Consider the following 20883-nt stretch of genomic DNA (forward strand, 5'->3'; position numbering starts at 1 on the left):
AAGTGACAGAGTGACCTGGCTCTTATTCTGGGCAAACCAACTTCAGAGCTGAGCTTCAGTCTGGTTTTCTGGCTGTGAGCTTTTGGGGATTCTATGATATTCCTCTTCAACCAATTTATCTTCTGCTTGAAATACATAGATGGGTTCTGAGATTTGCAACGAAAAATATGGGTTAATGCAGCGGCTTATTTCCATTATAGCACACATCAATGAAACTATGAGTTTAAAATTTGACATTGTATAAAAATACAATTATATGGCATAGATTAGAACTTTTACCGCTTGTTTTTATTAAAAAGTTGGAAAATATAGGAGTGTGCATTACACATAACTCACCACTGCTAACATTTAATATTTCTTCCTTTCTCTTTTTCTGTTCAGTGTATATTTTAATAAGAGCAAGCTCACACTGTTTATATTGCATTGCACTTCACTACATTGGTGGTTTATCTTTCTGAATCAAAATTAATTCATTTCTAAATTTAGATATAGCTTATATGAGGACTTTCTTTTGAATCAATTTCTTCTAAACCTTTGTTAAGATAAATTTTTGCTTATTGGAGATATAGTCTGATGTCCTGGAACAAGCATAGCATTTGTAATTCATTTACTTTTAAGTCACTTATTTAGTACATGATTATTAAATATCTACCATGCGCAAGACACTGTTATAAGTGATAGGGATATGGCAGTGAGTATACAGACAAAAATTCATGCCCTCATGGAGTATATACTTTGAAGAGATAGAGAGACAGCACAGCTAATGAGTAAGTAAATTATGGAGTATGATAAATGTGATAAGGTACCGTAGAGAAAAAAAAGGTTGGGCAAAGAGGATGGAAAGTGCTAGGGTGGAGAATGCTTACAATTCTGAATAGGGTGGCAAGGGTAGGACTCACTGATGGTGTGACAATTGAGCCAGGGCTCAAATGAGAGGGAGCTCTCTGGAAAAGAACCTTCCAGGCAGAGAGAGGAGCTAGTATAAAGACCTATGTAAGGGACCCTGGCAAGGCCAGTTTGGCTGAAGGGGAGAATAGGAGAAGATGAAGGTGAAAGAGATAAAGGGAGAGTTTAGATCACTTGTCATTGTTGGAGCATTATGATTGTTGCAAGAAGTATGGCTTTTACGTTGAGTGAAGTGGGTGCCACTGAATTATTTTGAGCAGAGGGGAAACATAATTTGATTTATGTTTTACAGGTATCACCTTTACTTCTAGAGAACTCAGAATGCCAACTTATATAGAAAGATTTGCCAACAAACACATACAACTGAGATACTTCTTTTGAAACTATTTTTGTACAGCAAGTTTTAAAAAGATGGTAATTAACAAAATTAAAGATGAAATCAAACTCAAAATAAAAGATATCACCCTGACTTCTGTATTCAGAGTGTTGTCTGTGAGCCAGGAGTATCAACATTTCCTAGAGCAATGTTAGAAATAAAGACCTTTAGGACCCATGTCAGATCTACTAAATTAGAATTTGCCTCTAATAAGATCCCAAGGTAATTTATCAGCATAATACCACTTGACAAACAGTAATATATAGAAGAGAGGGTATGTTCTTCCATTTGTTTGTGTCCTCTTTGATTTCACTGAGCAGTGGTTTGTAGCACTATTCAAAATAGCAAAGACTTGGAATCAACCCAAATGTCCATCAGTGACAGATTGGATTAAGAAAATGTGGCACATATACACCATGGAATACTATGCAGCCATAAAAAAGGATGAGTTTGTGTCCTTTGTAGGGACATGGATGCAGCTGGAAACCATCATTCTTAGCAAACTATCACAAGAACAGAAAACCAAACACCGCATGTTCTCACTCGTAGGTGGGAACTGAACAATGAGATCACTTGGACTCGGGAAGGGGAACATCACACACCGGGGCCTATCATGGGGAGGGGGGAGGGGGGAGGGATTGCATTGGGAGTTATACCTGATGTAAATGACGAGTTGATGGGTGCAGCACACCAACATGGCACAAGTATACATATGTAGCAAACCTGCACGTTGTGCACATGTACCCTACAACTTGAAGTTTAATAATAATAAATAAATTAAAAAAAAAAAAAAAAAAAAAAAAGAAGTGAAATAAAAGTAAAAAAAAAAAAAAAGAGAGGGATAAGAGAAAAAGGCCAGGGATAGTTAAGAGGCATTTGCTATAAAAGGCATTTGCTATATTCTGAGTAAGAGATAGTAATAGCATGCACCAGTGGTGGTTGTGAGAAGAAAAACTGGATGTGAGGTGTAAAAGAAAGGACAAACCAAGAATGACTCCATGGTTTTTGGACTGAGCAAGTGGAAAGTTCTCATTAACTAGATCAGGGAAAAAAACAGGTGGAACATATATAGTCAAATTATATTTGAGATGTGTGATGATTAATCTCCCATGGCAACTTGGAGGGTGTTTTGGGATGAGAATAACATTTAAATCTGTGAACCTTGGGTAAAGTAGATTGGCCTCCAAATATGTGTGGCCCCATCCCATCAGTTGAAGTCCTGAATGGAACTAAAAGACTGTCCTCCTCAAGAAAGGGGGTATTAATTCTCCAGAAGACTTCGTACAGACTGCAGTTGCACCATCAGGTCTCCTGGGTCTGCTTCATTCTCTTTCTTTTCTCTCTTTCTTTCTCTCCTTCTTTCCTTCTTTCTCTCTCTCTCTCTCTTTCTGTTTTTTTTTTTTTTTTTTTTTTTGAGATGGAGTCTCACTCTGTCACCCAGGCTGAAGTGCGGTGGCACGATCTTGGCTCACTGTAACCTCTGCCTCCCAGGTTCAAGTGATTCTTCTGTCTCAGCCTCCCAAGTAGCCAGTACTGCAGGCACGAGCCACCATGACCGGCTAATTTTTTGTATTTGTCATAGAGACGGGGTTTCGCCATGTTGGCCAGGCTAGTCTTGAACTCCTGACCTCAGGTGATCTGTCCGCCTCGGTCTCCCAAAGAGCTGGGATTACAAGTGTGAGCTACCATGCCTGGCCTGCAAATTTCAATATAAAGTGATTTATTCCTACTGGTTGTTTCTCTGGAGAGCCCAGACTAATAGAAGATGTTAAGTAGTTATTTCAGTCTGAGTTAAGACTGAATCTGAAGATACAAAATTGACAGTCACCAGCATATAACTTAAATTCAAAGTCATCAGAGTAAATAAAATCACTAAAGAAATGAGGTGTATGAAGAGGGGTTGTCAAAAAGCCTAACCTCTGGGGCCCTCCAACATTAAGAGGTCAGAGAGAAAAGAACCAGCAAAGGCTCAACAGAAGGGGCCAGAGCAGAGGGAGAAAAATCAGGTGAATGTGTTGGGGTGGAAGACAGGCAAAGGAGTATAGCATTAATGTGTCTAATGCTATCGGTAAGTCAGGTAAGATGAGGATTGAGAATTAGATGTAATAAGACAGAGGTCTTAGGTGTCCTTGATAAGGGCAATGTTGATAAGAGAGTTGGGGATTTGAAAACGAAACTGGAGTGAGTTTGGGAGAAGATGGGAAGAGAGTAATTGGACATTTAAATTTGTCTTTGTGTGACTCTTATTTAAACAGTTTTTAAAATAGATTATTTTTGTAGCAATTTTAGATTTACCAAAAAATTGAGCAGAGAGTTTACATGCAGTTCTCACCTCCCACAGTTTCCCCATTGTTAACAACCTGAATCAATGTGGTGCATTTATTACAACTGATAAATGAACATTGATAAATTATTATTAACTGAAGTCCATAGTTTATGTTAAGATACATTCTTTGTATTGTACAGTTCCATGAGTTTTGAAAAATCTATAATGTCACATATCCACCATTACAGTTAAATTTTTAAATCACAGATCAATTGCTTACTAGCTATGTGATCTTGAACAAATTACCTCAATCTGAGTCTCTGTAAATTGTCGTGGTTAAATAAAATAAAATAGATGAAAATGCCTAGAATAAATACTAGCACCTATTAAATGTTAATTTTCTTCCATTCTCTTTTGAATAAAAACCAAAAGATATAATCAAATACCTATAGTTTTCTTAAAGTGCAACTTTGCAATTTTACGATAAATTACATGTTTTCTGCTTATTGAGTCTTTAAAAAATTTCAGGACATAAATCCTCCCGAAATAAATGTTTTACTATCATAATTTTTAGTATTTGGTCCAGATGACTCTTTTGGTTCAGGGTGATAAAAAGGCCAAGTTGATCTTTATATGGGTCATTTAGTTTTACAATAAGAAAAATGGTTACATTGCCACAGATAGCACATCTCACCAACCCATCCATCTCTCAGATAGACTGAAAGAGGCCTCAGCCCGTGCCGCAGATTTCCCAGTGCAATTTCATCACTTTTAGAGAAACAACAAATGCTATAAGGCTTTCAAGCAGTAGAACACATTCTTAAGTGAAAGCCATTTCCATGTAGTTTTTGGCAGAAGTAATTTAAACATTGCATAGGATGTTAATTAGATGACCTTTAAAGACCCCCTTAACCTGATACCTGCACAAAATTTATCTAAAAGCTAGCAAAATAAATGTGAGATTCTGGGGTCAGAAAACTGTATTCTTAAGCAGGAAAACTGACTTTGAGAAGAAATTGATTTAAAATCTTTAAAGAAGTTTTGATGGATTTGATAGAACAAAAGAAAAAGGAGATTTTTGGTTTGGTTTGGTTTTGGAAGCTACAATGGTCTTTTATTTCATGGAATGAAAACATATTTTGATAAGCAATACTGTATTTGGGGAAAGTATCCAATTTGTGGAATGATGCGGCTAATGATTAGGCTGAGTTGAACTGGACTGATTCAGTGAGAAAATAGAAAATAGAAACAAACATGCTTTTTCCAGCTTTTCTGAAAAATGCATATTAAAATTTGTCTTTTTGAATTGGAGTGGAAGTCTAATAAGAGTTGTTGGTCTTGAATTGACAATAAATCTTGTCACGGGAGGTAGAGTTAACTGAGTCAATGTTACCAAAGGTGGCATTAATGAGTATAATCCACCCTCCGGACAGAGAAAGTTAGATCAGCAGCAGTTTTTGGCATCAGTGTGGGATTTGGAGGGACTGAGTTGGATAAGGCAGAATAGAGTGGTGGAGGTTTCACAGCAATATGAATTCGTGTTTCAGATAAAAACTAGACAAGATTTAGTGTCAGATTAGCTAGACTAGGGCAAGGGAAGTCCGGAGAAGTAAGCCAAAGAGATATTGAAGAGAATCCTTCTGGCTGCCCCAGATTGTCTCATTTGGACTGATTGCTCAGGTTTCCAGGGTAGAGCCCTCTACCAAGTCACTCTTTATAGCCCTCACAGAGGTAGGTTTCCATTTACTAGGTAATTTATTTAATACCTTCATGATTTCTGGTATATTCATGTACCATCATATGATCGACTTATATTTTCTTGTATCAATTGACTTTTTAAAGCTATAAATAAATTAGTCTTAAAAGGGAACTTTGTATTATTAATACTATTTTAAATGGAACATCTTTCACTATAAAAGGAAGGTAGTTATAAATATAAGTATAATGGAAACAAGGCAATGCTATTAATAATCAGTTGCTAATTATTAGGCAATGTTAAGAATTAGTTACTAATTATTAATAACTAAAAGTAATGAGTAACTGATTACTCTTACACTTTTGCCAAGTTTTGATATTTGATGTACACTTTCTCTTTATTAAATGGGATATTACCTAAGTGTTGGATAATTGATAAAGACTATTACCAAATCGAGTCTCCCTCTCCAATGAGAAGAGCTGAAAGAATATAGAAAAAAGATACAACTTTTTCATTATATGATTCAATGTTATTTATTGACTTGTGTAGCCATAATGTGAACACTTTTCACATACCATCTGGTTTGGATGCTGATTCCCTTCCACTCTCATGCTGAAATCTGCGGGGAATTTTGGATGTGGGGCCTAATGGGAAGTTTTTGGGTCATGGGTGTGGATTCCTCATGGATGAATAGATCAATGCCCTCCCTCAGAGGTGAGTGAGTTCTCACTCTATTATTTCCTGCTACAGTTGGTGGTTTAAAGAAGTCTGGCACTTTCCATGCTCTTTCTTGCTTCCTCTGTTGCCGTATGATCGCTGCACACATTGACTCCCCTTTACCTTATACCATGAGTGGGAACAGTCTGAGGAACAGTCTGGGAACTCTTCACCAGATGCAGATTTCCAATCTTGAACTTTCCAGCTACAGAATTATGAGCCAAAAATATATTTTTTCTTTATAAATTACCCAGCCTCAGATATTCCTTTGTAGCAACACAAAATAAACTAAGACACCACCCAAGATCATTTCATGTACAACTCAAAATCATTTTGAGGAAATATTGCTCTAGAATAAAATTTCTAAAATCTGGAACAATCCCAACATTTATGTATAAACTTCTGTTGATCTATGAAAGCATTGTTGCTGGGTCTGTATCAAAGTAAAAAATATGGATAATATGTGAATTTTTTTTGTAAAGTGAATCAATTTATGATTATTATGAGACTATGCCTTATTTTAATGTTAAAATGGTTTCTCATATGAAGTGGTGATGATGGAGGAGGAAATTCTAACTTTATATTGAAAACATATAAATACTTGTTCTCTATTTTGATAAGTCTTTTGTGATTGATTAACACCACAGTTTAGGAAACTACAGGTCTAGCCTTTTAATCTTGAAAGTTGCAGATTCTCTACTTATTCTTGTGCTTCTTTCATATACTAGGATCTTATATGTAAGGATACCTCAGAGAAGTAAGCTCTAGCTTATCTGTAGGTCTACCTTATAGAGACTGTAAGATGAGGGAAAAAATGGGTTCATAAATTGTGAATGTCTTTGATGAGTGAGAACTCTTTTGTGTGAGATAGTTTGATCATCTTCCTGGAACTGGTGTTACCTGAGTCAGAGGAAATGTTACATCCTTGGATTCGGATTTTAAAGGGTCTGTGTTGTTCATAGCTTTTGAGACTCTGGTTGTTTCTTTACTTACAGGGAAAAAAAAACAAAACAAAACAAAAACAAGAAGAAAACAAGACTCTGATGCCCTAGTCTTTAGTCTTCCCATCACTTAAAGTGCAAGAGGCAGAGATCCTGCTAGGAGAAATCATGACCAAAAAACTTTAGATTCCTCAAATTGTATTTACGTGATATTAAAGACACATTGCTTGTTTAATTTAGAAATTAGAACTGAAATCCAAAGGCATTAAGTGAGGTAATGCCAGCTGTGTTTGCATTGGCATGCCTTTATACATGTCAGCATGAAGCTAGTTATAATATTCCCATCTCATCCTCTGAATTTCTATAGGTTCCCTAGTGTTGTTTCCTTTTTTTCCCCCTGATTTTGGTCCTTTGTTTCTTTTTTCTGTTTTTCTTGTCAGAGTGGTTAAAGTTTTATTATCAATTTTGTTAATAAAAGAATAATATTATAGTTTGATTGTTTCCTTTCCTTTTTTTTCTACATAATTGATTTCTCTTCTGATCTCAATTATTTCCTACACTCTACTTAATTTTGATTTAATTTTTCTCTTGTTTTTCTATATTCTTAGAGTGGAAAATGTTAAAATCTTTCTTCCCAATGTAAGGCTTTAACACTGTACACTTTTCTTTAAGCAAAAAATTAGCTGCATGACTGTATAGTATATACTTTTAATTTTCTGTATATTATGATGCTTTCACATCTTAAAAAATCTTTGTAGTTGGGGAGATACTACTCCTCAACAGGGATAGCTTAGTTCTAGAGATAGCAAGGGTTCAGCTTGGAGTATGCCCTTAATATGCAAACTAACCAATCTGGAACCATATGCCCTCTAGCTGCCCTTGCATCTCAGGAGACAATATTTCTCTACTTTAATCATCCCAAGGCCAGGTACTGGGCAACCAGGGGCTACCTATGGTTAAGAGTTCACAAAACTATTGAAAGTTGATCATTCACCTTGCCTTGCCTTGCCTTTCCTGCAGAAACCCCAACAAAGGCTCTGGCCTAATGCCTTCCCCTCATTTCTGCTTCTGCTTCCTTACTAAAACTTGGTGTTCCTTCTGTAGCCATTTGTAGCAAGCCATGACTCTCATTTCTAGGGGAACTGTGAGTAACACTAAACTTTTCTTTCAGTGGCATTCATCTCTTCATGTACTTAGTCATCTTTAAAAATTAAGCCCTTGGCACAGAATAATTCCATAAGTTTTGTCATTTGTGTTTTTATTTCCATTCACTTCAAGAGATTTCCTAATTTCCCTTATGACTTCTTCTTTGACTTATTGACTACTTAGAAGTGTGTTAATTTTCAAATATTTGGGGGATATTCTAAATGTATTTATGTTGCTAATTTCTAATTTAAATTTATTACAGTAAAGAACATATTTTGTATGATTTCAATCCTTTAAATTAATTAAGATTTTTTTTATGGCCTAACATTTGATCTGAGAGTGTTCTGTGTGGGCTGGACAATAATGTGTGCACTGCTGTTGTTGGATACAGAGTCTATAAAGGTTGGGTCAAGAAATCCGATACTATTATTCAAGTTTTCTATATCCTTATCGATTATATTTATAGTTGTTTTATGAATTACTGAAAGTAGTATAGAAATCTCCAACTATATAATTGTTGAATTGTCCATTTATTCATTTAATTCTGTTGTTTTTGCTTTGTAATCATGAGCTTCTTTTGTTAGGTACATTTATAATTTCAAGTATTACTGAAGTATTGATTCTTTTATTATTATTACATTTCCTTATTTGTCTGCCTTAAGTAATGTTTCTTGTCTTAAATTCTATTTTGTCTGTTATTAATTTAGCCATTGCAGCTTTATAATATTTATGATTTGCATGGTATAAGTTTTTCCATCATTTAACTTTTTCTCTTTTGTCTTTAAATCTAAATATGCCTGTTATAGAAAGTATTCACTTTGGTTTTAATTTTTTAACCCAGCCTAACAATTTCACCTTTTGATTGGGGTGTTCCATTCATTCATATTTAATGTAGCTATGGAAATGTTATGTTTGCATCTACCATTTTTCTTTTCATTCCAAATGTCTTGTGTTTCTTTTAACCCTCTATTCTTCATTTTCTGCCTTCTTCTGTGTTAGATATTATTTGTGTGTACTATTAGATTCCTCTGTTCATTATTAATTATGTTTTACAAGTTATTTTCTTAGTAATTGTTCTAGGGAATACAATAGATTATCACAATCTATTTCAGGCCAATTCTGGTAAAATATAATAGTTTTGTTCCAGTATAGTCCTATATTATTCTCCCCTTTGATTGTTGTATTATTGCTGTACATCTATATAAGCAATTTTATATTTATTGCTTTATTCAGTGTTATGCATTTGAGAGAAAGTAAGAGAATAGATAAAAACATTTTTATACTTAAAAAAACTTGCCCACATATTATATCTGATGCTTCTTATTTCTTCCTGTGGATTCAAGTAACTGGTACAATTTTCTTTCAGCCTAAAACAATTTTAATTTTTTTCTTGTAGTAAAAATCTCCTAATAGCAAATTATTTTCAAAAAGCAAGTATCTAGAAATGTGTTCATTTTGCATTTATTTTTGAAGAATAGTTTTGCTGGATATAGAATTCTTGCCAGCAAGTGGTTTTGTTTGTTTTACCTTAAGCCTTTTGATATACAATTCCACTGTTTTCTGGCCTTCTTTCCAATGAGAGAGTGATCATTATGTCCTTGTCCCCTGTATGTAATAAACAATTTTTCCTCTTGCTACTTTTAATATTTTCTCTCAGTCTCTCAGTTTAAGCATATTATTTCAAGTTGCAGATTTCTCTGCCTTTACCCGTTTGGGATTGACTGTTCACATGTGTATTGATATGATTGATGTCATCCCACAGATTTTTGTATGCTATTCATTTCCTTTCATTTTTTATTCACTGTTTTTTATATTAGATAGTTTCCATTAATTTCTCCTCAAAATCACTGTTTCTTTTGCCATCTCAGATTTTCTGTTAAGCCCATCTAATCAGTTTTCATTTCTTGTTGTACTTTTCAATTTTAGAAGTTCCATTTGAGTCTTTGCTGGCAAGTTTGATTGAAATATAATTCACATACCATAGCTCACTCACTTAAAGAGTACAATTCTATAGTATCTAATATAATCACAGTGTTGGACAGCCATTACTGCAATCAATTTTAGAAATTTTTATTATACCAAAAAAAAAAAATCCAGTATCTTTAAGCAATTATTTCCTAACAGCTCTTCCGAACCCTATACAACCACAAATCTACTTTCTGTCTCTATAGATTGTTTGTTCTGGACATTTATCATTTGTTCATCCTGTTCATTCCATTCTATAAATGGAATTAACATGTTTCTTTTATGAGTGACTTCTTTTACTTAGCATAATGTTTTCAAGGTTCATCCATGTTACAGCACGTTTTAGTACTTAATTTCTTTTTATTGTTGAAAAATATTATATGGTATAAATATACCACATTTTTATACATTAATCAATTAATAAATATTTGCATTGTTTCTACTTTTTAGCTATTATGAAAAATGTTGTTAACAATATTTGTAAACAAGTTTTCGTGTAGACATGTGTTTTCAGTTATGTTGCGTATATATCTAAGAATAGAAATGCTTAGTCTTATGATAATTCATTTCACCTTTTGAGGAGTGTTAAGAAACTCCCAGACTGATTCTAAAATGGTCACACCATTTTACATGTCCGCAAGTAGTCCTTGCTTCTTTGTATACACTGTGTTTCTGTAGTGAATTCTCTATTTGTCAAGTCACTGTCATATATTTTGAATATAGTTCATTTTAATTTTTGGCATATATTTATAATAGCTTTTTGAAATGTGTTGTCTGCTAGATCCCATATCTAGTTGTACTTAGAGTCAGCTTTTCATTGACTGCTTTTTCCACTTGAGAAGTAAGCTTTGCTACTTTGAAAATATCATAGACAGGCATATACCTTGCAGATATTGCAGGATCGGTTCCAGACCACCACAATAAAGGGAATATCACGATAAAGTGAATCATACAAATATTTTTTGCCTGTGTATATAAAAGTTATGTTTTAATGAAAGCCATATATGACAGACCCACAGCTAGTATCATAATGAATGGGAAAAACTAAAAGCCTTTCCTCTAAGATCTGGAACACAACACTGTCAGCACTGTTATTCAGCAGAGTAATGGAAGTTCTAGCTGGAGTAATCAGACAAGAGAATGATACAAAGGGCATCCAAATTGGAAAGGAATAAGTCAAATTATCCTTATTTTCACATGACATGATTTTATATTTGGAAAAACCTAAATACTTTACAAGAAAACTATCAGAACTGATAAACAAACTCTGCAAGGTTTCAGAATACAAAATCAATATACAAAAATCAGTGACATTTCTATATGCCGACAGTGAACAATGTAAAAAAGAAATTTTAAAAAGTAATCCCATTTACAATAGCCATACATAAAATTAAATACTTAGGAATTAACCAAAGAAGTGAAAGATCTCTATAATTAATGCTATAAAAACACTGATGAAAGAAATTGAAGAAGACACTAAGAAATGGAAAAATATTCTATGTTCATGAATTGGAAGAACCAATAGTGTTAAAATATCCATGCTACCCAAAGCAATCTACAGATTCAATGCAATTTCTGTCAAAATATCAGTGACATTCTTCACAAATGTAGAAGAAACAATCTTAAAATTTATATAGAACCACAAATGACCTAGAATAGCCAAAGCTACCCTAAGCAAAAAGAACAAGACTGGAAAAATCACATTTCCTGACTCCAAATTATGCTACAGAGATATAATAACCAAAACAGCATAGTACTAGCATAAAAGCAGACACATAGACCAATGGAACAGAATAGAGAATGCAGAAAAAAATCCACACACCTACATTGAACTCATTTTTGACAAAGGTGACAAGAACATATTCTTGAGGAAAGACCTTCTTTTAAATAAATAGTGCTGGGAAAACTGAATATCCATATGCAGAAGAAATAAACTAGACTCCTACCTCTTGCCATATGCAAAAATCAAATCAAAATGAATGAAGAATTAAATCTAAGACCGCAAACCGTGAATGGACTATAAGAAAATGTTTGGAAAAATCTCCAGGACATTGGTCTGGGCAAAAATGTCTTGAGGAACACCCCACAAGCACAGGCAACCAAAGAAAGAATGGAAAAGTAGGATCACATCAAGTCACAAAGCTTCTGCACAGCAATGGATACAATCAACAAAGTGAAGAGACAACCCACAGAATGGGAGAAAATATTTGCAAACTACCCACATGACAAAGGATTAATCACCAGAATATATAAGGGGCTCAAGCAACTTTATAGGAAAAAATCTAATAATCTGATCAAAAGATGGGCAAAAGATTTTAATAGACATTTCTCAAAAGAAGACATGCAAATGGAAAACTGGTATATGAAAAGGTGTTCAACATCACTGATCATCAGAAAAATGCAAATTAAAACTACAGTGAAATATCAGCTCACCCCAGTTAAAATGACTTATATTTAAAAAACAGGCAATCAGAAATGCTGGGGAGGTTGTGAAAAAAAAGGAACCTTTGTACGCTGTTGGTGGGAATGTAAATTGGTACAACCATTATGGAGAACAGTTTGGAAGTTCCTCAGAAAAGTAAAAATTGAGCTACCATATGACCCAGCAATCCCACTGCTGGGAATATATCCAAAAGAAAGGAAATCAGTATATTGAAGAGATATCTGCACTCCTATGTTTGTTGCAATGCTGTTCACAATAGCTACGATTTGGAAGCAACCTAAGTGTCCATCAGCAAATGAATGGAGAAAGAAAATGTGGTACGTATAGACAATGGAGGACTGTCCAGCAATAAAAAAGAATGAGATCCCATCATTTGCAACAGTACAGATGGAACTTGAGATCATCATATTAAGTGAAATAAGCCAGATGCAGAAAGACAGACATTGCATTTTCTCACTTATTTGTGGGATCTAAAAATGAAAACACTGGAACTCATGGATATAGAGAGTAGAAGGATAGTTACTAGAGGCTAGGAAGGGTGGTGGGGAGTTGGGGAGTATATGGAGATGGTTAAAGGGTACAAAATATAGAAAGAATGACTAAGACCCACCATTTGATAGCACAACAGGGGACTATAGTTAATAATAACTGTACATTTTAAAATAACTTTGAAAGTGCAATTGGATTGTTTGCAAAACAGTGGATAAATACTTGAAGGGATGGATAACCCATTCTTCATGATGTGTTTATTTCATATTGCACACCTGTATTTCATATTGCACACCTGATGGTAACATCAAAGATTGCTGATCTGAGCTTTCCTTAAACCTCATAAACCAACCTCTACAATTTGAAACATTTCTTCTGCAGCTTCCTCACCTCCCTCAGATGTATGCCTACTATGTACCCACAAAAATTAAAGATAAAAAATTTTAAAAATTATGTTTATACTATAATATAGTCTATTAAATGTACAGTAGCATTATGTCTTTGAAAAAGAATGCACATACTTTAACCGAAAGTGCTTTATTGCTTAAAAATACTAATAGTCATCTAAGCCTTCAGAGATTAATAATATTTTTGCTGGTAGAGGGTCTTGTCTCGATGATAATGGCTGCTAACTGATCAGTGAGGTGGTTGCTGAATGTTGGAGTGACTGTAAGTTTCTTACGATAAGACAACGATGAAGTTTGCTTCCTCAATTGACTCCTGTTTTCACAAAAGATTTCTATATAACATGCAATGCTGTGTGATAGCAGTTTACCCATAGAATGTTAATCAAAATTGGATTAAATACTACAACTACATTATCAACAAAGTTTATGTATTAGGTTGGTGCAAAAGTCACTGTGGGTTTTGCCATTGAATATAATGGCCAAACCGCAATTACTTTTGCACCAACCTAATAAGCTTCTAAATCATTGGTTGTCATTTCAAAAATGTTTATAGTATCTTCACCAGGAGTAGATTTCATCTCAAAAAACTAGCTTCCATTGCTTATCCATAAGAAGCAAGTCTTCCATAGGGAACAAGTCATCATCTGTTCAAGCTTTATTAATATTATGAGAATGCAGCAATTCAGTTATACACCTTCAGGCTTCATATATCTAATTCTAGTTTTCTTACTGTTTCTACTATATCTGCAGTTAATTCCTCCAATGAAGTCTCACATCCCTCAAAGTCATTAATGACAACTAAAATCAGCTTCTCCCAACCTTCTCTTAATTTTGATGTTTTGACCTTCTCTTATGAATTGCAAATGTTCTTAATGGCATCTACAATGGTGAATCCTTCTCAGAAAGTTTTCAATTTATGTTGCTCAAATCTATCAGAGGATTCACTATCTATGGCAGCTATGGCCTTACAAAATGTATTTCTTAAATAATATGTCTTGAGAGTCAAAATTACTCTTTGATACAAGGGATGTGGAATGAATGTTGTGTTAGCAGGCATGAAATATTAATCATCTGTACATCTCCAACAGAGCTCTTGGGTGACTAGGTGCATTTTCATTGAGCAGTAATATTTGGAAAGGAATTTTTTTCTGCATGATAGTTCTCAACAGTGGTTTTTAAATATTCAACAAACCATGCTGTAAACAGATGTGCTGTCATCTGGGTTTTGTTCCATTTATAGAGCACAGAGCAGATGTAATGTTACTCTTAAGGGCTGCAGGATGTTCAGAATGGTAAGTGGACATTAGCTGCAAGTTACAGTCACCAACTGCATTCGCATCTAACAAGAGAGTCAGCCTGTCCTTTAAAGCTTTGAAGTCAGGCAAATCTTTAGTAATGAAAGTCTTAGATAGCACTTTCTTCAAATACGGTGTCAGACTGTTTTATCTACATTGAAAATGTGTCGTTTACTGTAACTACCTTTATAAGTTATCTCAGGTAGATATTCTGGGTAACTAATATTGCAGTTTCTACATCAGCATTTGCTGCTTCCTCTTGTACTTTTATGTTATAGGGGTGGCTTCTTTCCTTAAACCTCGTAACCCAACTTCTACAATTTGAAACATTTCTTCTGCAGCTTCCTCACCGCTTTTAGCCTTCATCGAATCGAAGAGAGTTAAGGCCTTACTCTGAAGTGAGCTTTGGCTTAAGGAAGTGTGGCTAGTTTAATCTTCTATGCAGACTGCTAAAACCTTCTCCATAACAGCAACAAGCCCGTTTTGCTTTCTTATCATTCATGTGTTCACTGGAGTATCACTTTTAATTTCCTTCAAGAGCTTTTCCTTTGCATTCACAACTTAGCTCACAGTTGCGAGAGGCCTAGCTTTTGGTTTGTCTCAGCTTTTGACATGCCTTCCTCACTAAGCCTAATCATTTTCAGCTTTTTATTTAAAGTGAGAGATGCGCAACCCTTCATTTCAGTTGGACACTTACATGCCATTGTAGGATTGTTATAGACCTAATTTCAATATGGTTACATCTCAAGGAATAAGAAAGCTTGAGGAGAGGGAGAGAGATAGGGGAACAGTCAGAATGCGCACAACATTTATTAAGTTCCTTGTCTTATATGGGTGTGATTTGTGATGCCTCAGATATTACAATGGTAACATCAAAGACTGCTGATCAGAGATAAACATAACAGATAAGATAATAAAGAAAAAGTTTGAAATATTGAGAGAATTACCAGGATGTGACATAGAGACACAAAGTGAGTACATGCTATGGAAGAAATGGGCCAATAGACTTGTTTGACTCAAGGTTGCCACAGACCTTCAATTTTTTAAAAATTGAATATCTGCCAAGTGCAATAAAGTTAAGTGCAAAAAAAAAAAAAAAAAGGAAAAAAAAAAGATGTGCTGGTATATTTTTGTTATTGTTTAAATTTGAAATGTTTACACAAGGCCTTCTAGCAACTTTGACTTTTTTTTTTCCGAGCATTCTTTTTTAATTGATTTTTTTTTTTTTTTTTTTTTTTTTTTATGTTTAGAGATGGAGACTCACCATGTTGCCCAGGCTGGACTTAAATTCCTGGGCTCAAGCAGTCCTCTTGCCTCAGCCTCCCCAGTAGCTAAGACTACAGTTGCTTGCCACCATGCTGGGCCTGAGCATTTTATAGTAAGTAGTTTTTCAGGACTTAAAGTTTAGTGTTTTGTTGCTGATGTCTTTGCTGTTTTTGTTTGTTTATTGTTGTTGCATTAAACCTGGCTATTTTAGTGCTTGTTCCATTGTCTGCACAGCTTTGCATTCAGCTAATGTTTGCAACAGTATTTGTTCTTAAACAACTTGAGCTTCTGTGTGTGCTTGGGGGAGCATTACATGAACATGCAAAGTTCAGCTAGCTCTCAATTTTATCTTGGCTTTCACTTTCATCTTGACTCCCTTAGATCTCCTCTTTGTGTGTGTATAGTATTTAATCAACCAGGGATGTGGAGAGCTTATCTAGCCCTTCTCTGGCTCTCTCGTGTTCATAATCTCCTCATTTTGTTTCTGGCTGGACATTGCTTATGTGAAATGGGATTGAAGCCTCAGGTTTTCAGAGCTATGAGTTTTCTTTGTTTTCTTTCAAGTTTGCTGCTTACTGTCAATGCTGTCATGGAGTTTTGCCCACTGACCTAAATGAAGTCAGTTTCCTTTGGCAGAAAGGTTGATAGTTTCTCTGGCCAGCTCCATAGGGGTAAAAATAACATTCTTGTTGAAAAAAATAGGAGGTAGGGTGCGGGAAGGAGGGTACAAATGGTGGTGGAATGAGAATTTTGCCTAGAGTCAAAAGCTGCAGATCATCATTCTTTTTACCTTAATAAATTAGTTTTAAAACTCTTTGTAATAAATGACTCTCAATTAATTTTTTGTCAGTGGCTAATTTCCATTGCCTCCAAAATGATTGTTTTAGACAATTTTATTGAATTTTGTACTTTAGGGGCAAGCGTATTCGTAGATCTTTTCACCTTTCCATAGCCATAAAGTTTGCCTGCTCTTAGTTTTCTTCACTCTCCTAGAATGTGATTTCTATCCTTCAGATTACCATCTGATTAAAAATGGCCGCTACAGCTCAGATATCACGTTAAAGTTCCTGGTCAAAAAATCCAGAAAGGGTGAAAGTATAAAATTGGTGCCTCTGCCTGCAGATTCGTCCTTTTAAGGAGGCTTTCTAGTTGTCCACACAACACTTTTGCTTACATATTATCGGTGAAAACCTAATCATATGGCCATAACTAGGTGTATGGCATATTGGGAAATGTTATTTTAAAATTTGTTTTCCAGACAAATAGAATCAGAGTGGCCAGGTGCAGTGGCTCACACCTGTCATCCCAGCACACTGGGAAGCTGAGGCAGGAGGATCCTTTGAGCCCAGCAGTTCAAGACCAGCCTGGGTAACATAAGGAGACTCCATCTCCACTATGTGTATGTGTCCATATATATATACACATACACACACATATATATACATACATACATATATATATAGAGAGAGAGAGACAGAGAGAGAGAGAGAGAGAGAGAGAGAGAGAGAGAAATGAGCTTTCTTAGGAAAAAGAAGAGAACAGTTATTGAGTGGCAACCAACATCTTTATCACACTATCTTTAAATTCCAGCTCAAGTACTATGGTTCTCTTCCTGAAATGCTCAATCTTCAATAAATTATCTCAGCCAATAAAACACTTACCTTTATTTTGTAGAATTCATCTTGTATTTATCACATTCTTCTTTGCTTGCTTTCTTGTCTTTTTTATCCAACTATATAATAAGGCTTCTGAGTGTGGCATTTATTTTTATACCTCTTTAGAGTTACATGAGGTGTCTAGCATACCTTGCATATAGTTGAAGCTTAATAAACTTTTAAAAATTATTTTATCACATTATCAAAAATGAGTAATGGCAAAATGGCAAAACTAGGAGGGAATCAAAGCAAACCTCACCTCTCCCTGCACCACCCTACCTTGTCTTTTCTAGAATTGACCCAGCTTGTCAAAGTCATCTGATAGTCCATATTTTTTAGACATGCCATTGGTAACTTTTTCCAGGAATACTTTACTTCATGTGAAACTTTCTTTCAAACTTTACTTTGTGGGGTTCATAACCGTATTAGGCCATTTTGCATTGCTATAAAGAAATGCATAAGGCCGGATAATTTATAAAGAAAAGAGGTTTATTTTGGCTTGCAGTATTGCAGGCTGTACAGGAAACATGGTGCCAGCATCTGCTTCTAGTGAGGGCCTCAGGGAGCTTACAGTCATGGTGGATAGTGAAGGAAGAGCTGGAGTGTCACATGGTGAGAGATGAAGCAAGTGAGAGGGAAGAGGTCCCAAACTCTTTTACACAATAAGATCTCATAGGAACTACTACAGTGAGAACTCACTCATTATTGTGAGGAAATCACCAAGCCATTTATGAGGGATCTTCCCCCAAGACTTAAACACTTCCCACTGGGCCTCACCCCCAACACTGGGGATCACATTTCCACATGAGATGAGGAGGGGCCAAGCATCCAAACTATATCAATGACTGAGCTACAGCTTCTCAGAACTGTAGATGGCTCTCTGTGAAGCAGGGTTTGGTAGCCATCCAGCTTTCCTGGGCAGAAGTCCATACTATAAACTGTGATTGCCAAAATTGGAAATAATTCTCTAGATTCAGTAGAAAAGAAACTACGTGGACAGACAGCAGAATCTGAAGTTCAAATAGCCTTTCCTGGCTTAAGCAGCTTCCTGAAGCTCATTGCCAGTCAGGATGAGCTTTGAATATCCCAGTAACTCTGAACTTGATTTCCTGGGTTCTCTAATGTAGGAAGAGTCAGCCTGGATTCTTCTCCTCAGCCTACATTTTAAAAAAGAAGAAGAAAATTTAAAAATGGGCATATGTTTCTCAATTACCTGTAAGTGTATTGCCACAGTCCAAGAGAAGAAGAATATGACTGAAATTATTTTTAAAAACTACATACATTGATTGCTGACCCCAACATATCCTTTGTTGAGATTGCAGCTGTTTCTTAGAAGTTATAGAAGGGCTATAACTTAGTTTTCTGAAAACTTTTTGCTAGAGTTAATTTCACTGTGGCCCTCACAGATTCATATATCTGCAAACTCCTTTTTTTTTTTTTTTTTTTTGGCCATTCCTTCCAAATAAAAAAAGCTAACCAGGTTAAGGCATTGAAGGAAAAGACTACCTCAAAGACAAGAAAAATTACCATATATATTAGACATACTGATTTGCACACACACACACACACACACACATGTGCGAATACACATGGAACACCTCACTATTTAATCTGATAAATATATATAAATATAATATATATAATATATATATATACACACACACACACACATAAAGTTGTTATAGCTATTAAATGAAAGTGGTGGCTTGGAAATGTAGCATTTGTGGTGTTGCCAAAGAAAACAGTGACTCCTGAGTTGAGAGGTTTTGTAAACTGGGATGTCCTATCTGGCTAAACTAAGATTGAACTATTTGAAATGTAAAAAATATTTTTTGCTAATCTAGACCATAGAAGGAGAGCATGCAAAATAATTTTTGAATAAACACTTTTAAAGTATTTTTAGGCTTTGGTTTCCTCACCTGTAAAATGAGAGAGCTGGATCACGATATCTCAGAAGCCTATTTCAGCTCCGTGGTTTTAGCTTTACAGAATCAGCTGACTAAAATCAACACAGTAGACTGACATTATACTGAATGTAATGACATTTCTGATATCTTCGGTAAGACTTTCCTGTCTAAACTAACACAATCACATTGAGCACTGATTACATTACTCTTCCTATCCCTCCCCATTTCCTCATAAATATGGGTTGTCGCAAATAATTTTCCTAAGGTTTGAACTGTGGTTTGGTTGAATTCTTAGTGACTCATTTGCATGCTGTATCATTATCTCATTTTGTTTATTGCTCACTTAATCAGGTGGCTCTATGGAATGGCAGTCTCCAGAATGTAAAAAGCAAATCGTTAGTCACGGCAGGAAGTAAAAAACAGGTGCATTGTGCACAGCTATGCCAACTTAATATAGCTGAAAACTATAGTCAGGTTTCTGGGAGGCACCTATCATAAGCTGGGTAAAGTTATTGACTCTCCCTCATAACTTAATCACTTGCTTTCATTCTCAATATATATGAAGCAATAACAACATCAATATCATCTCCCCCTCAGGCTGTAATGACATCCATGCCTTGCAGTTTCTGATTGTTTCAGACCTTCCTCCTCCTTCACAAGAACGTTGTGACTTCCTTTCTAATTAAAAAAGATAAGAAATCTTAAATGGCTTCATTTTCTCTGTCTCCTTTTGCTCATATCTCCCACTGATATCAAACTATCCCTGAAAGTAGCATTTTCCTTTTAAAAAGAAGAGATATGTTCACAATCTCCTTTAAAAACATCCTTCCAACTATCCAACAATTTGACAAATAAATATTTATTAAGTACCTACCATGTGCTAAGCACTAGGGATGCTAAAACAAATAAAGCATGCTCCCATATAGAGCTCGCTATCTAGGGGAATTGATAGACATGCAAACTGACAAAAACAAATAGCATGGTAAAAGGGATATATCAGAGGTAAATTGTATTACTCAGAGTTCTCCAGAAAAACAGAACCAACAAGATATATGCAGATATATAAGAGGAGATTTATTATGAAAATTGGCTCATGTGATTATGGAAGTCAACAATTCCCATGATATGCTGTCTGCAAGCTTTAGAGCCAAAAATACCAGTGGTGTAATGCAGTCTGACTCTGAAAGGCTGAGAATGAGGAGAACTGAAAGCCTGAGAACCAGGAGGTGTGGGGGTTCCTGGTGAAAATCTGAGTTGAAAGGGCTTAGAACCAGGAACTCTAATATCCAAGAGCAGGAGAAAATGGATGACCCAGATCACGAAGAGAGAAAGAGAGAATTTGCCCTTTCTCAGACTTTTGTTCTATTTGGGTGGGACCTCAATGGACTGAATGATGCTTGCCAACATT

The sequence above is a fragment of the Chlorocebus sabaeus genome, chromosome 22, assembly GCF_047675955.1.
Source record: "Chlorocebus sabaeus isolate Y175 chromosome 22, mChlSab1.0.hap1, whole genome shotgun sequence".
In the NCBI taxonomy this organism is placed as follows: domain Eukaryota; kingdom Metazoa; phylum Chordata; class Mammalia; order Primates; family Cercopithecidae; genus Chlorocebus; species Chlorocebus sabaeus.